At 32.5% G+C, this 17,684-nt stretch overlaps 1 pseudogene; it reads right to left on the bottom strand.

Annotated features, from left to right (window-relative positions):
* The window catches only part of LOC138710119 (DNA-directed RNA polymerase I subunit RPA1-like), a 152,905-nt pseudogene that overhangs the window by 106,854 nt on the left and 28,367 nt on the right, over positions 1–17,684 (bottom strand).

Here is a 17,684-nt window from a genome sequence, read left to right as displayed (position 1 = left end):
GGCAAAGTGAAGTGATATCCACCCTTAAAACCTTTATCAAAGATCTAAAGAAAAAGAATCTAATTAATGACCATACACAAGGGGTTCTACAGAACAATTTTTCTGAAAGTTTGATTTAATTAAGAGATCTGGGGCGAAAAAAAAAATGGAGAACATTCAGATACTTTAAAAAAATTTGTATTAACACTTAATTTCTATTCACCAGCTGCAAACGAATATGTTAGACAGCTTAAATAGGGCTCTACCCTATGTTAACACACTAAGAAATTGGCGGAACACAATAGATGAAAATCCTGGATTTACACCTGAAGCCTTCTTAGCTTTAGAAGATCGAGTAGCACTTTCATCTCACCCTCTTTATGTAGCACTTAATTTTGAAGAGATGTCTACTCGAAAATGCATTGAATAGAATGGTAGTGCATTTACAGGCTATGTTGATTTAGGCAATGGTGTATGTCTAAGTGAAATGAAAGAGGCAAAAGAGGTTTTTGTAATAATGGTAGTGGGAATTAATGTAGCCTGGAAAATTCCTGTGGGCTATTTTTTAATTAATGGTCTAACAGCAGATTTGACAGCCAATTTAATTAAAAAGTGCGTAAGTCGCTTGCAAAGTATCAAACTAACTGCTGTTTCAGTGACCTGTGATGATATTGTTATGGGAAACAAGTTAGGTTGCAATTTCAATGCAGAAGACCTAGACACATCTTTCAACATAGGTGGCTACGGTATACAACTGGTGTTAGATGCATGTCATATGATTAAATTAATGAAGAATTTGTTTGGAGACATGAAAGTTTTAAAAGTTCTAAATGACAATGTTATTGAGTGGAAGTTTATAGACAAATTAGAACAAATACAAACAAATGAAACCATTACTATTGCAAATAAACTTTCAAAGTGTCACGTCCATTTCAAAAACCAAAAAATGAAACTGAAATTAGCAGTACAAGCGCCAGGTGCATCTGTTGGAAATGCTCTGCTACTCCTATGTTCAGACTTAAAACTAAAGAATTTCAGGGGACAAGCAACAGTAGAATTCTGTTTGTTCTTTGACAAGCTATTTGATGTCTTTAATTCAAAAAATCCTTTGGCAAAGGGATATAAGAGTGTACTGTCTGCAAGGAATGAAAATCTAATATTCAGTTTTATAGACTTGAGGTCTTGTTATTGAATGGGTTGCTGATGTGGGTTTTCTGTATATATCAAACGTTATATAAGGGGGAGTCAATGTAATTTTTAAATCCAAAAAGTTTAGTGTGTCATCTATACCAGAGTCATGTGTGAATTTTATGTTCAGACGTAATTTATTATATTCGTTGGTAATGGATTCGGTAAAGTGCGTGTTATTTTCGTATATTATAAGGGTGTCATCTACATATCGAACGCAGGTAGAAATATTGAATTTATTGGATAGAGAACTAATATGTATTTTTTCAAGATTCTGTAAGAATATATCTGCCAGTAAGCCTGATAGAGGATCTCCCATGGCTAGGTCTTTTTGTTGTGAGTAAATCTTATGAAATTTGAAATAATTCTGTTGTTGGTAGGTACCTAATGCTCTTCATTTCAATAGATTTGCATCCCAGCACTTAGGCTACCATTTTGTTGAACAGTGTGTTAAATGGTTCATATCCATTTCTTCTTCTTGAGAACACAACAAACAATTTGAAGCAGACAGGATTCCAATTCTCTAGCAAAATGTTGAAATAGTACTACAACTTTCTCATATAACGTTTCTCTGCTATAAGGTATGAGAAACCTGCTCAAAATTCAGGCAATTCCACATTGGTTCATCCCAGAACTCTGTTTCAAGCACTGTTTGTTTAACATGCTGGAAAATTACTTTCCAGTAAAATTCAAGAAATCCCATACATACGGAGAGCGGACTTCATCACCACAAAACCACCTCAACAATCTAAATAAAAAAAGGAAATAAAGTCCTTCAACTACCAGACTCTAACCCTTAACCAGCCTACCCACTTAAACTGTTATCTCGAGTATGCGAATTCCAATTTCAAAAATGTTCATGGTTACTGTTGCCTTACCAATTCCAATAAAGGTACTGAAAGTTTCAGAAGTACAGTGAAACCTCTCCTTATGGACACTCCTCATATACGGACAGAATTTTATGTCCCAACTGAAATAATATAGAAATAATGATAAATTTAACTCTCGTTTACGGACACTCTGAGACACGGACAGCTGTTTCACAGTCCTAAAGCTTGCTTTACCTCCGGACTGCGGACAGAACTTGGATTTCAAGACCTAATGTGTTACAAAAATGGAAAATTTAGTTTTGAGAACTGTACAGAAATACCTTAACATGAAACATAACATAAGGGTCTGATAGGGTACCACAAGCCCAGCCAGCTACCCCTTGTTAGCTGGAAGCGGGTGGATAAACAAAGTCATAAAATTTAACCTGTCTGATGGGTCCAAAGTTTCCGCGATCGTGAAATTGTATTCGACACATAATAGGGTTAGTAGGATTATTCTCTTCACTTCAATCAGTTGTTCTGTTTCGAGAGACATGGCACCTGAACGTAAAGGTTAAGTTGAAAACTGTAAATTACAGTACGCATAACTGTAGACCTAGAATAAAATTGCATAATATAGTACTGTATTTTCCTTTTTCGGCCTTATCTACTGTAGTTCAAAGTTATAAAGAATTTACTGCAGTATGCTGTATTCAGAATTAAACTACAATAATACATTTTATTTAAAGTGTGAAGGGATACATAATGCATATTATAAGTTTACTGTTAGATTGGGGAACGTCCCTCCCAATAAAGGACGCCTCCCAAATGTGGACAGATTGTTACGTCCCTTCGATGTCCGTAAATGAGAGGTTTCACTGTACAGGCTTACAGAATATATAGTTACGAGCTCCGTAATATCTGCCTGGGTGTTCACGACTAGGGTGTACGGGTTAACACTATGTTGTAACAAGCCACCTGAGATCACACTAAACATTGGCTAGAATGTAATAAGTATGAAATATCCATTTTGATAGGGAACTCGGCTGCAACCAGCACGTTAAAGTTATCACTGACAAGGCAAAGATAAGACCCACAATGCTTAAAAGATTAGCGAGCATCAAGTGGGGTAGCTCCGGAAGTACACTCAATGTAACCTACAAAACATTTATTAAATCCATCTCACTGTACAACTGTGGGATTTTGTTAACTGCATCTCAGCAGATTATCAACTGGACAGAATAGTGCAAAATGAAGCACTGGGACTCTTAGTATGAGCAATAAAACCCACTGGAAGGTGACACCTTCACATTGTGGGATCAATGGAAATGAACAGGCTAAAAAGGAACAGAAATCTGTCAGTTATCAAATGCTAAACTTTCGTACGTATCTTTCAAATTGATAAGAATTATATAAAATAAGAAATCAGGCAACATCTAAATGTCAACAGTGTGGAAAAACAGTGGGGGGGCGCCATAAAGCAACAAGTTTCCACCCAGACTTCCGAAGATCACAAGCAGTGACTTTCTTCAGGTTACATACAGGTAATATCTATCATGCAAAACATTTACAAAGGCTATCCATCTATTCATCTGACTGCATCGATGTAAAGAACCAATCAGTACCATACAATGGATAAAAAATATCCCTTCCAATATCCAGCCATGAAGAAGACAGAAGGAAGCAGCTATCAACAATTGACAACACACTATTGGGATGCAAGAAGGCAACCCAGCTGCTGAGCTCACATACATTTCATTCCGTACTTTTACAACAAATTTATTTATTTTTCCTTTGATGGAAGTCAAGTCGCACTTAAAAGAATTTTTCTGCCTAAAGCTCTATGGCCCTCAACTGATATTTAATCAATGTACAGCTGTCAAAAGAAAAAGTGGCCGCTCTCCTGGAACAAAGTTCCCTTCGGGTATCTTCGCTACAATTCGGAGACAGGCGATGTTACATGTTGTTGGACCACGTTGCCTGATATCTACAGTTATAATTGAAGTATTCTGTGTGTTATCGATAGCATAATGGTAGCGTTCAGGCCTCTTATTCATGAGGTCTTGCGTTCGACTACAACCACGTGCTTTTTATGTTCTTTTTTGTTCTGTTTTTGAGAGAGACAAACTATACATAATGGCTCCTTTTTCTTTTACGATTATTTTAGTAATTAACATCAGGTTCATTAATATATTATGCCATGACTTTATCATTATGATATTGTGGCTGCAAATGGAAAGAAAAAAGATTTTATTCTCAATAAAAATATCTTTCGTGGCATAAACATAACAAATTTACTGGTGTCGGCCTTAAAACATTCAAACAATTAAGCGTTCAAAAAACAAAACAAAAAGCCACAATTCAATATTTAGTCTATCTTCCTCTTATCTCGATCATCTTGCAGTCGAGTGGGCATGGAATTGACTAGTCTATGCAAATAGCGACTGTTTTTAGACACGATATTCCAGGCATTCTGAACATACATACATAAGTGTTCTGTCCATGGGCAGGTCTTTCATTGCAAACCCAGCAATCTCCAATCTTTCCTATTTTCTGCCTTCCTCTTGGTCTCCGCATATGATCCACATATCCTAATGTCGTCTATTATTCTTTTCAACCAGAGACCCAACCAGTTACTTCTTATCTTTCTAATCAGTTTCAGCATCATTCTTTCTTCACTCACTTTTTCAAACACAATTTTATTTCTTATTCTATCTGTCCACTTCACATGCACCGTTCTTCTCCACATCCGCATTTCAAATGCTTCAATTCGTTTCTCTTCATTTCGTCGTAATGTCCATGTTCCTTCCCCATACAATGCCACACTCCACACAAAGCACTTCACTAGTCTCTTCCTTAGTTCTTTTTCCAGAGGTCCGCAGAAGATGCTTCTTCTTCTATTTAAAGCTTCCTTTGTTCATGTTTGCAGTTATTCTTGGGAAGGATAGGCCTAAATGCGGTAACATCCCGTTGCTTTCCGCACACCACTATCTCTTTCGCATCTTATTAAATTCCAGGGGACCCAAGCGTGGAGATGAGGAGAGTGGATTTGACTAATTGGGCCCTCCGGACTTCACCGAAAGTCACGGCAAGGGTTAAATATTAATTCTATCAGGATGTTTGACCCTATCAGAGATCGGGAAATCTCAATTAGCCTTTGCCCCCCGCATCCTGGACTAGCTTCTACGAATCATCAGAAAATCTTAGAGTGTGATTGGGCCAATTTTTCCGAAATTGTTTCCACACTTTTGCCCTCGTAGCTCAGCGGACGAACGTCGGAATTTAGATGTCAACATCTCAGGTTCAATTCCTCGTTACTCCTTTTCATTTTATTGTGGTTCAAGATAGTATAATGTAATAATACAAAAAGAAAACCTAATAGCAGTATTATGCAACTGGATTTTTCCAAACCTAATATTAAATTTATGTTATTTATATCGCTAAAGAACAATTACAATATAAATAACTTGAATATTATTTATACAGTATCACTAAAGAGCGATAACACAATATAAATGATAAATATCGGTTTGTTTAATTAATATAAGATATTATATAATACGTGTTTAATTATCTAAATAAAGTAACCTATTTTACAAAGAAAGATGTTTGTGTTATAATAATTACCTACATAAAATACAGATTATTTATATTGCGAAAGGACAATAACAATATAAATAACTTGAATATTATTTTATAATGCTAATGAAGGAAAACAGAATATAGGGTAAATGATAACTTGAATATTGTTTATATCGCTAAAGAACGATAACAATATAAAAAACGTGAATATTATTCATATCGGAATTTCACAGATTTATTACAGATGTATTTAAGAAATTGTAGAAGAATAGTAATTAGTAACAGTGTCCTATTTATTCTTCTTGGAGCCAAATTTGTAACTTTTAAAAGTGTGGTTACTATGTTGAAGTGTATGTGTTGCAACGGATGCTTGATTTGTTATGTATGTGAGTCAGTTATGGGATGCTTGATTTGTTATGTATGTGAGTCAGTTATGGGATGCTTGATGTCGTCGCAATGTCGTAATTATAGTTTGATTGTGTTTGTGTGACTATTGTGTATTAATTTATGATGTATGGTATGGAAAGCTGCATATTTGTGTTATAGAAGTGTTACGTATGTGTGTTGTTAATGTTTTTGTATGTTTCAAATTGATAACTGATATTTGTTTTGCAATCGCAATGCCTAATTTACAGATTGTTTATGTTTTGTTTACATCGCATAAGCTAATTTAATTTTCTTTTCCATTTCTCTTTATGCTTATCTGTTTTGTGTATAAAACTATAGCCCTAACATACATATGTAAAATAGGGCTAACCCCCACTGGAGATACAATAATAATAATAATTATTATTATTATTATTATTCACATCGTTATAAAACGATAACAGAATACAAATGATGACTTGAATTTTATTCATATCCCTAAAGAACGATAACAAAATATAAATAACGTGATATCCATCAAGAACGATAACTGGATATAAATGATAATTTGAATATCATTTACATCGCTAAAGAACGATTAAAAAATAAAATGAAAACTTGAAGAAGGCGCGAACCCACAACCTTTGAATCATTAAACAAGCACTCTACCGCTGGTCTGCGAGGAGCAGATATGGAACACTTCCATAGTTTCGGAACTGCTTGTACAAGCACATGCATCGTGTAACATCGCCGCGACCCAAAGTAGACTTTGAAAATATTCGCTGTTCATGAGTGCGGCCACTTTTTTTTTGACAGCTGTACCTTGGATTATGTGCAAATCCAGTGAGCACTCTATCACCAGAGTCAATTATTTGTTAATGAAAATATTTATACTTAAAAGACTCTATTAGTCAATGGAGAACTACAATAAATGACTAAATTTACAATACTAACATCAACAATAAGCTGTGCTATCTAAAATAAAGCAATGAAACATATGATAAAAGCACCCCACAACAAAAGAAAATGAAATGTGTCATGCAAAAGAGGCTTACTAGAAAAGGATTACAAATATGATTTCAATTAAGATAAAATAACTGAAAAATCTAAATAACAACAACTTACAGCCAGCAACAGCAATGAACTGATGGAGTCATAACAGTTCTTGTCAATTAATTAATAATTCTGTGCCTCAAAGGCAAAATGTGATGTAAGGCAAAATGTGATGCAGGTATCATTTCTTGCAGTTCTTCAGGAGCGAGCATTTAAAGTTTGAACAACTGCATGAAATCATTGTAATCGTGTTTCATAACAAAGAGTTACAAAGAAAAATAATAGATATATGCATACCATCTTCTGTCACAATAAAGTTATCGTCAGGATGCACAACATATCGTAAAATATCATTTTCGTCAAAAATTAACATATTTGCCTTGGAACCACAGAATTGTGGGTGTGGGCATAATAAAAGCAAACTTGTTGTAATGTTTTACCTGTTTTAAACCAGGAGGAATTTTCAATCTATTTGCTGCCTTATCCATGTCATTATCCATAAGATTGTTCACATCAATTTGTAAGACATCCCAAGCAAAATGCAGCTTCTCTTGCAAGGTGGTGCCACAGAGATCTTCCACTACGCTCTGATCAAGTATTGAGTCAAATCAAACAGAATATCAGTAAAAGAAAAAAAAAAAAAAAAAAAAAAACACAATTACATTCGATAAAATGTACTGTATATCTGAAGAAGTGCAATATAAAAATACGAAAAATGATCCATTTTGAATCTTGCGTATACTACTTTTAACACCTGCATATAAGTAATTGATTAACTAGTGGAACTTACTCATGTAAGATGGTGTGATGATACACTGAAACAGCTGTAAGCCGCACAGACTTCCATAATTAACACGAGTAAGTTCCACTAGTTAATCAATTACGAAAAATGAATTTTAAAGTGTGATATAGAGAAAATCAGATTCAGAAGAACTCTGCCTAACAGAATGCGAAGTGAATATTCAGCTACCAAGTGGCTTCTATGTTGGAATTGTTTGTGATCAGTCAATGCCATGTGGATAAACTCAATGGTACATGACTCCAAAAAAATTTTATAAAAAAACTTGACACATAACAAACGTGGCGGTGGGGGTGGTGCTGGGAGCAGACAGGGTAGTAAAATAAGAAGGAAACAGCAGGAACAGAAAAAGGAATTGAGTGAAGGAGGAAGGAGGCAGGGAAAAAAAAAGAGAAAAACAGTAGCAAAACAAAAGGAGAAAAAAGAGCTTTTACCTGTCCTTCTCCTGTTAAGTTTTCTGTGTTGCCATCTCGCACTGCCTTCATCACATGTTGGACAATTATGGAATCTTGAAGAATGGCTTTAAGCGTCTTACTTTGTGGATGTTCTATTATCTTATCATTAATAAAATTCACCTGGACACAAAATTGGATTTCAGCAATATTTTGTTTAAATGTCTCTCTACCATTGCTGGAAAAAGGCTTTTTAATACATATTACAGCAGCTAATATAATTTCTTTCAAAAAACGAATATAAAATAATAACCTGAGATTTTCTGAACACTGTGTTTTGTCCAGCCGTATGTTAATTATACATCGAATGTTTAGATGCTAAAAAACAGGTTTCACTTAAAAAAAAAAAAAAAAAAAGCATTAAAATTTTACAACCTTCTACAGCACACAATATTAGTGCCAGCGAATTTTAAAGCTATTAATAACTAATTAATTTTTATTTCCATAGGTTGAATTTTATTGCAGGAGGAACATGCTGAAAGTAACAAGTAAGAACTTTTTATTGTTGAAGCAGCAAATACAAGCTGGTAAGCTGTGGAAAATCAAATAAATTATTTTTTATTTAAATCAGATTTGATCATTAAAAATGTTCTGGCACTTTTCTAATGAAGTTAACATATGCATTAGGTAGTACATATCCCTATATTTCTAAATGTGCTATTTTAAATACTAACAATGTTCATTGTTTTTATCATTCACTTTAACACTTGAATAAAACAGTGTCAGGACACTGAAGATGACACCACACCAGTGTTGAAATGGGGCCTGTATGTCATAAAGTACATTACCTTTTAAAAAAATTGTAACAATTTTAACGTTTTAACTCTAGAAAGTTTCATAGACTAATAACATTGCTTAAAATATGTCTTCATTATGTTTATATACAATTAAAGTTACAGCAATAATAAACTATCCTTCATACATTAATACTTGTATCACATTATTAGCTTAGCTCTGGGCAAGATATTATCTAAAGTTAAATTGTTATTCTATAAAAAAATGAAACTATTTAGATAGATTATTATTATTATTATTATTATTATTATTATTATTATTATTATTATTACTACTGCAAAAAAATTAATCAAAAGAGCGTATCACATTGTGTATAACATTTCCTTAGAAATACCAATCTGAATGCTTTTTCTGTCCTTAATTTAGGCCTAGTTTAAGTTTTGGGTGCACTATTCAAAATGTCGTAAAATTCTTTATGCTCGACCATGCCGAAATGTAGTAATTATACACCTGGTAGCAGCCCTTTAATGGACTTCATTAAAGTACACCTATTCATTAAAGTTCAGGTGTTCCACAAATCAAAAAACACCATTGTAGCAATATGAAAGCACAAGTATCAATTATTCTCGGATATGCAATCGAAAGACAACTAGTGAAACGTCACGGAGGCTGGAAATCCAATACTGTCGCAGAGGGTTATGTTCTGTTACTATAATAATTAGCGTTAATTGTAAATAATATTCAAATAAATTCAATTTGTCATCTCGTTTTTCAATGTCCAAATCAATTTCAAGGTTATATCAAGATTAATGTTCATTTTACTCTCTAGATTATATCAAGGTCAATGACATTTGTTCCTCGGAAAAAATCAATACTTTCACGTCTGCGCACATCTCACAATTTACGAGATATTGCACAAGGTCAGTTCTGCTCCCCAGTCAGATAAGAATAACATGAATACTTATGAATAATTTCAAGTTAGAAATATAGTCGAGCATAAAAAGTCGTATGAAACTTGCTTATAATGGTAATTAAGACGGTCGTATGAAAATTATGAAACTCGCTTGCACTTGTTTCATAAACATACTCGCGTCTTAATTACTACCAATATAGGTGCGTTGCATAATGTACTATTCCACACTGTTGATGATGCAATGATTGTTACCAAATAAAATTGAAAAACTACATCTTTTTCAGATTGTTCTATCACATTGGTGAATATAGTGAAAAATAAGTTCCACCAATCATAAACACTCAATGCTATGTGACCCCTTGAAAAGTGGTAGGTTGCCTTGAAATTTTAAAATCAAATTGAAAATTTGAGAGCCAAAATTACCCTACACTAATTCCTGTCCTCGGTTTTTTCCTGTAAGGTATAATTTACTGGATTCTTTGCTATCAACATGGGGGAACTTACCGGTATTAAGCAAGCAGCCAAATGGACATCAACTATAGTCAGGGTGCGAATTAAGACTTCAAATGAGGGGGATAGAAAATATCCTACATAAAATTAGTATTATCCTCATTCGATACGGCTCAACGCTTGGTCGCACTGAGTTGCATCTTGATCATAATAATAATAATAATTATACCCATGAGCAGGTTTAAGATAAGATGTGTAATTCCTAAGTTATTTATTGTTGTGAGCTTGTCGGTAATGATAAATACATCAATATTATTTTTTTGCTTACTTTATACTGTACTTTATAAAGTATAGTCATATTAAAACAATTATATTCTGTGAGGGGGATAGAAGTTATCTCTGGCAGGAACGTAAATATAAATTTATAAGAGGGAGATAACTTTCCAACAGGGACGGAAATCCCCCCCCCTCCCCCGTTAATTCGCACCCTGGTTATAGCTGAGTCATCATAGAATTGTATTTCCTCACAACTTCACAATAACTGAGTGTTCCCAATTTATCAACAAGTGTTTTCCAAATAAGTACACAAAGTAAAAAAGGCAATTGATGACCATGAAGAATTTACACCAAAAATGGAAAAATAGGGAATATAACACTTATAGCCGATTTCATCAAGCTTTACTATGTTTTTAATGATTCATTAATTTATTTATTGGTTCATTAAATTATTTTTACAGCTCACCAAGCATCTTTAGCCCTAAAGAACCAGTAAAGCTATCGCATCAGTTTAGTGATAGAAATTGTTTGTATGTATGTATGTATGTATGTATGTATGTATGTATGTATGTATGTATGTATGTATCCAATGCCTACCCACTTCACTTTACGTGATTCGGGTTCCGCATATTGCGGATAGATGGCAGGACTGTGATCCATTTACCCTAGTTGCACCCACTTTGGTGGGCCACAATGTACATGATGTGTATCTGTGGAGAGTTATGTCGTGTACTAGGGTGAGAGTATGTGTAAGTGTAGTGTCTGGAATGAATGATGATGATAAAGATGAGGAAGGGAGAAGGGGAAACCTGGTGCCGGCACATAGCCAACTTCTGTCGAATAGCACCAAGGGGCCGTGAGGCTTAATATCCCCGTCCGACGGACGAATCACTATCAACAAATAATGACATATGCCTTCTCTTCATATGCACTGCGGAGAGATTTGGGATTTAACCCAGGCATATTGGTGCAAAATCCAGTGATTAGAAGTTGTGCACTGCCATCTCTCCTAGTCCCGAGGTAGAAATTTTACATTTTCGCCAGGAATCGAACCCGGGCCAGCTAGTCCGTAGGCAAACACACTACCACAGAGCTAACTCGGCGGACAGTGATAGAAATTTCTGTCTTTAAATTTTTAATGGTTCATTAGTTGCAATCAAAAATGGTGGAACGTTTCGACGCAGAATTGTTACATCTGTAACTGCTCGAAAATCAAGAGCCAGATGGAGAAATTTTAACTATTTAAGAAAGGATCATTTTGAAAATCTGAATGACACAAAATTTCACGAAAGATAACGCATCATGAAGATCGTTCATTTATTTATTTATTTTATTGGGTTATTTTACGACGCTTTATCAGCATCTTAGGTTATTTAGCGTCTGAATGAGATGAAGATGATAATGCTGGTGAAATGAGTCCAGGGTCCATCACAGAAAGTTACCCAGCGTTTGCTCATATTGGGTTGAGGGAAAACCCCAGAAAAAACCTCAACCAGGTAACTTGCCCCGACTGGGAATCGAACCCGGGCCACCTGGTTTTGCGGTCAGATGCGCTAACCGTTACTCCACAGGTGTGGACATGAAGATCATGGTACCGGTACTCAAAATTTTAGAAGAAACTGATCATAGGTTAGAATATCATCAGAATGACTGAGACAACGCTGAAACTAGTCAATTAGGTAACATACAACTTAATTTTTATTTCAACACATGAAAGTGGTTATTATAACTACGTCATTCATTTAGTGTTCTGTCCAAGGGCAGGTCTTTCACTGCAAACCCAGCTTTCTCCAATCTTTCCTATTTTCTGCATTCCTCTTTGTAAATTCATATGATCCATATAGTTTAATGTCGTCTGTCATCTGATATCTTCTTCTGCCCAGAACTATTCTCCCATTCACCATTCCTCCCAATGCATCGCCTTCAGTAGGCTGTTTTTTCTCAGCCAATGACCCAACCAATTCCTTTTCCTCTTCCTGATCAGTTTCAGCATCATTCTTTCTCCACCCACTCTTTCCCACACAGCTTCATTTCTTATTCTGTCTGTCCACTTCACATGTTCCATTCTTTTCCATATCCCCATTTCAAATGCGTCTAGTCGCTTCTCTTTACTTCGTCGTAATAAATGTTAGTAAATTAATACACAATGTACATTCAAACATAACGAAACTTAATTGGTATAGTAACTTCCATTTATTAGAATTAAATTTACGCACACAGGTTCTTGACCCTACTATCCGTTTCGAAAGGAACCTAAATCAGGCCGCCGAAGTTGATATTGAGAACAAATCTATATATGAACCTTGTCTGCCTTATCTTTCTCAAAAGTACAACGTCCCTCTTAAATAATGGTCTGTCATTGGTTTGCTCTTTGGCAGTAGAGGTTCTATTACAAAATTCACATGGAATTATCTTAAGGAACTTCACATTCCTTTTGATTATTAATGTCTATTCTTATAAATATTATCAAGGATTCTCTTCAAATATTACACCATCATCTCTATTTCAATTAATCCACTTATATATTTCCCTTCAACAATTAACTTTCTTTTTTCTTAATGTTTCAAATCATATTATGTTGTGCATGTTTATTGTATTCAGGATCCTTATGGTCACTCAAATTCTTTGAGCTGATTATTCAATGAATATATAAAATAAATACAGCATATTATGTAGGCATTAAGTTTCTACTTTCTTTTTCTACTTTCTTTCAGCTCTGCAACTGTACTTCATACTACAATAAATGCATGAGTCTCTAATTTTTTTTCATTTTGGACAATAGATTTCAAGAATATTATCTATACCTAAATTGAGTTCATATAGTATGTATCATTCCTCCCTCAAATGATGCGACCACTGGAATCAGGAATGCAACAATTACAACAGCTATAACAGCAGCAGCAGGAGTATTAATAATAATAATAATAATAATAATAATAATAATAATAATAATAATAATAATAATACGATAATAATAATAATATGATAATAATAATATAATAATAATAATAATATAATAATAATAATATGATAATAATAATATGATAATAATAATGATGATAACAATAATAATAATGATAATAATTATAATAATGATAATAGTGATAATGATAATAATAATAATATTAATAACAATAATAAAACAACAACAATAATAATAATAATAATAATAATAATAATAATAATAATATGATAATAATAATAATAATATAATAATAATAATAATAATAATAATAATAATAATAATAATAATAATATGATAATAATATGATAATAATAATAATAATGATAATAATTATAATAATGATAATAGTGATAATGATAATAATAATATTAATAACAATAATAAAACAACAACAATAATAATAATAATAACAATCATAATAATAATAATAATATGATAATAATAATAATATAATAATAATAATAATATGATAATAATAATATGATAATAATAATAATATGATGATAATAATAATATGATGATAATAATAATATGATGATAATAATAATATGATAATAATAATGATGATAATGATAATGATGATAATAATAATAATGATAATTACAATAATGATAATAGTGATAATGATAATAATAATAATATTAATAACAATAATAAAACAACAACAATAATAATAATAATAATAATAATAATAATATGATAATAATAATAATAATAATAATAATAATAATATGATAATAATAATATAATAATAATATGATAATAATAATATAATAATAATATGATAATAATAATATAATAATAATAATATGATAATAATAATATGATAATAATAATGATGATAATGATAATGATGATAATAATAATAATAATGATAATAATTATAATAATGATAATAGTGATAATGATAATAATAATAATATTAATAACAATAATAAAACAACAATAATAATAATAATAATAACAATCATAATAATAAAAATAAAAATAATAATAATTATTATTTATTTACTAATATTTAATGTGCTGTACAACAGCCAGGGGCCAATAACAGTTCAGCACATGATAATATCACTACAAGAACATTAATAATGATAGAAATTACAATAAAAGCACATAGGAATAATTATTATTAAAATAATGACAATTTAAAATATGACAACTGAAAATAAAAGATGGAATCTTATATATGAATATAATACGAATGATAAGAAATATAACGAGAATACCTATAATACAATACATATCTAAATAAAAGACATAAATTAATAACAACTGCCATAAAACTCCAAAAGTATATGCTACACATGAAATGGATCCAAGTTTAATCTATGCAAATTAGCATATTTTATACAACTGCTGACCGGAGAGAGAGATTTAGAATTTCTATTGCAAAAAATTTTAGCAGGAATATGAAGACTGATATTGCTGAAGAAGGATTCAAATCAATACCATCCTTAATGATTTTACAAAAAAATAAATAATCAAGATCTTGATGTTTGACAAACTATAGCAATTACAATATTTGCAGTTAATCTCATATTTATAATCACTGGAATTGGGTAAAAATCTATAAAAACACAAAGAAATAAATTTTCTTTGGATATTCTCCAATTTATCCGAGTCAGTAGAAGTAATGGAGTTCCATATTACAGATGCATATTCAAGCTTGGATCTAACCAATATGTAGTATAAAATTAATAGACACATAGCAGCAGAAAAAGAATAAGTTATAGATCCAATTAGATCAATAATAATAATAATAATAATAATAATAATAATAATAATAATAATAATAATAATAATAATGGCCGGTTTCACCAAGCTTCTTTAAATCAGCACAAACGACTTGTCAACAAATGGATCGTTTAATTTTAACGGGATCTTTAAAAGTTGACTGTTTCACCAAGCCTCGTATCTTTAAAATTAACAGGCGTTTACTAACGAGGGGATTTTGTACTTGTATCTTGCATGTTTTGTTTTTCATACGACCATGGCTTCGAAATCGCGAATTTCATTGGTTACATATGATCATGGCTGACTTTGTTTGGCATGAGGAAACAATCATAGGCAAACGGGTAAGAGGCAGTAATTTTAAGAACATCTTCCTAAATACAGTATGTTGTCAAACAAAAAGACAGCTGCTTCCAAATGTAAATAGTAGGAATGTAGAGCAGTTAAATTGTAACTTCTAAAGGAAATCTAAGAAAATTTAGCGGACTATAAGGTTGACAGCTTCAAAATTGATGCCACACTTAATTATATACAAAGCATTCTAAGCAGTTATATTAGGCCTAAATTTAGGACGGGAAATCGCCTCTACCATGAATTGCATACTACTTTTCCACTGTATTTCATACAAATTTATTAGTACCCTGTAACAATTTTGCCATGCTTGTGTGGCAGGATTCAGGAGTGGTGTCATTAAATTGGATTTTAAGGGGTATCCATTGTCTCCTAAAAGAAAATCTCTTTGCACCCTTTTCATTTAAAAGGCATCCTCCTTTGGAATGTTGTGCTATCTGTCTAGACCGTAACATTATCTTAAACCGAGAAGAATCTGTTGGAGAGGCGTTAAGTGGGTGATTCCTATCTGTCGTATTCTAACCTATTACAATTTCAATAAGCTAGCGCTGAGGTAGTTCTGCTGGTTTCAGAAGTGAAAATCGTTGAATTTATAAGGGATTTTTTTGTGGCAATACATTTGATCGTATATGCAAGGCATAACAAAAACCTAAACTAATCAAACGTAAACTGTCACAGATTCATATGTGCAAGGTGTATAAGCAGAGTACGAAGGAAACTACCTCAGCGCTAGTTTAGCCACAATTTTTCTATATGGAGCTTTACATAGGCCTATGATTTTGTTTGAATATTGAAGGAAAAATATGTTCTTCTATTGCAGATTCTTTTGGCTATATTACTGCCAGGATATACCATACGATTGGAACATGTACACAATCTATGTTGTCTATGACAACATAAAATTTAGCTATAAGCTTATTAGGCCTATAGAAATAATGACTATTGTAATGTTGATAGTACGTCTGATAATTTATTCACATATCTAGACAATACAGCTTTTGATACCCCGTTCATATCATCAATTACCATTTCAAAACTTCCCGCAACGTTATCTTAAAGCGAGAAGAATGTGTTGAAGAGGTGTTAAGTGGGTGATTTCTATCTGTCGTATTCTAACCTATACAGTATACAGGTATTCAGTTTCTTCTAGAATCATTCTTACTACTTATTTCCTTAATGTGTAGCTTTCGTGGAATTCTTTATCACAATCTTCAAAATGATTATTCCGAGTGTTATTACAACATATGAGTTCGTCGTTATGTTGAAGTTCTAAATAATGAACTTCATCATCGAATAATTACGTCCGCCATGTTGTTGACTTCTTAACGCACCGTTACTGTTTTAACGCGACGAATAGGTCCTAATAAATTAACGATGAATTTAAAGATGCGTTAGCAATAATGATACTTGGTGAAACACAAAAACTGACTAACGTGTCATTAAATTATTTAACGGGACGTTATAATGATAACGAAGGTTGGTGAAATCAGCCATAATAGTAATAATAATAATAATAATAATAATAATAATAATAATAATAATAATAATAATAATACTTTTTCCTCCATATTCTATATTTTATAATTGTGTTGCTTCATTGTTGGCTCATATGCGAATGATATAGCAGGTAACAATTTGCAACATAGTAGGTTGTGGTTTCATGAAAATGTTGTTGTTGTTGTTTTCTAATGCCAGGCGTTTGACAATAAAGTCATTTGCCCTCTTGCACTCCAATATTTTTCAAAGATATTATCATGGTCAGCCACTGAACCACAGATTTTGAGGTGTTCCGAATCCATTTCTTGGTTTGAGTTGCACAATGGGCAGTTAGGGGACTGATATATTCCAATTCTATGCAGGTGTTTGGCCAAACAATCATGGCCTGTTGCCAATCTAAATGCAGCTACAGACGATTTTCGTGGTAAATCGGGAATTAACTGGATTATGATGCAGAGAGTTCCATTTTTTCCCTTGAGATTGTATTATCAAATTTTGTTTGTTGAAGTCTAAGTATGTAGATTTAATAAATCTT

The sequence above is a fragment of the Periplaneta americana genome, chromosome 12, assembly GCF_040183065.1.
Source record: "Periplaneta americana isolate PAMFEO1 chromosome 12, P.americana_PAMFEO1_priV1, whole genome shotgun sequence".
In the NCBI taxonomy this organism is placed as follows: Eukaryota; Metazoa; Arthropoda; class Insecta; order Blattodea; family Blattidae; genus Periplaneta; species Periplaneta americana.
The sequence above is the reverse complement of the archived record's forward strand: the minus strand, read 5'-3'. Positions and strand labels throughout refer to the sequence as shown.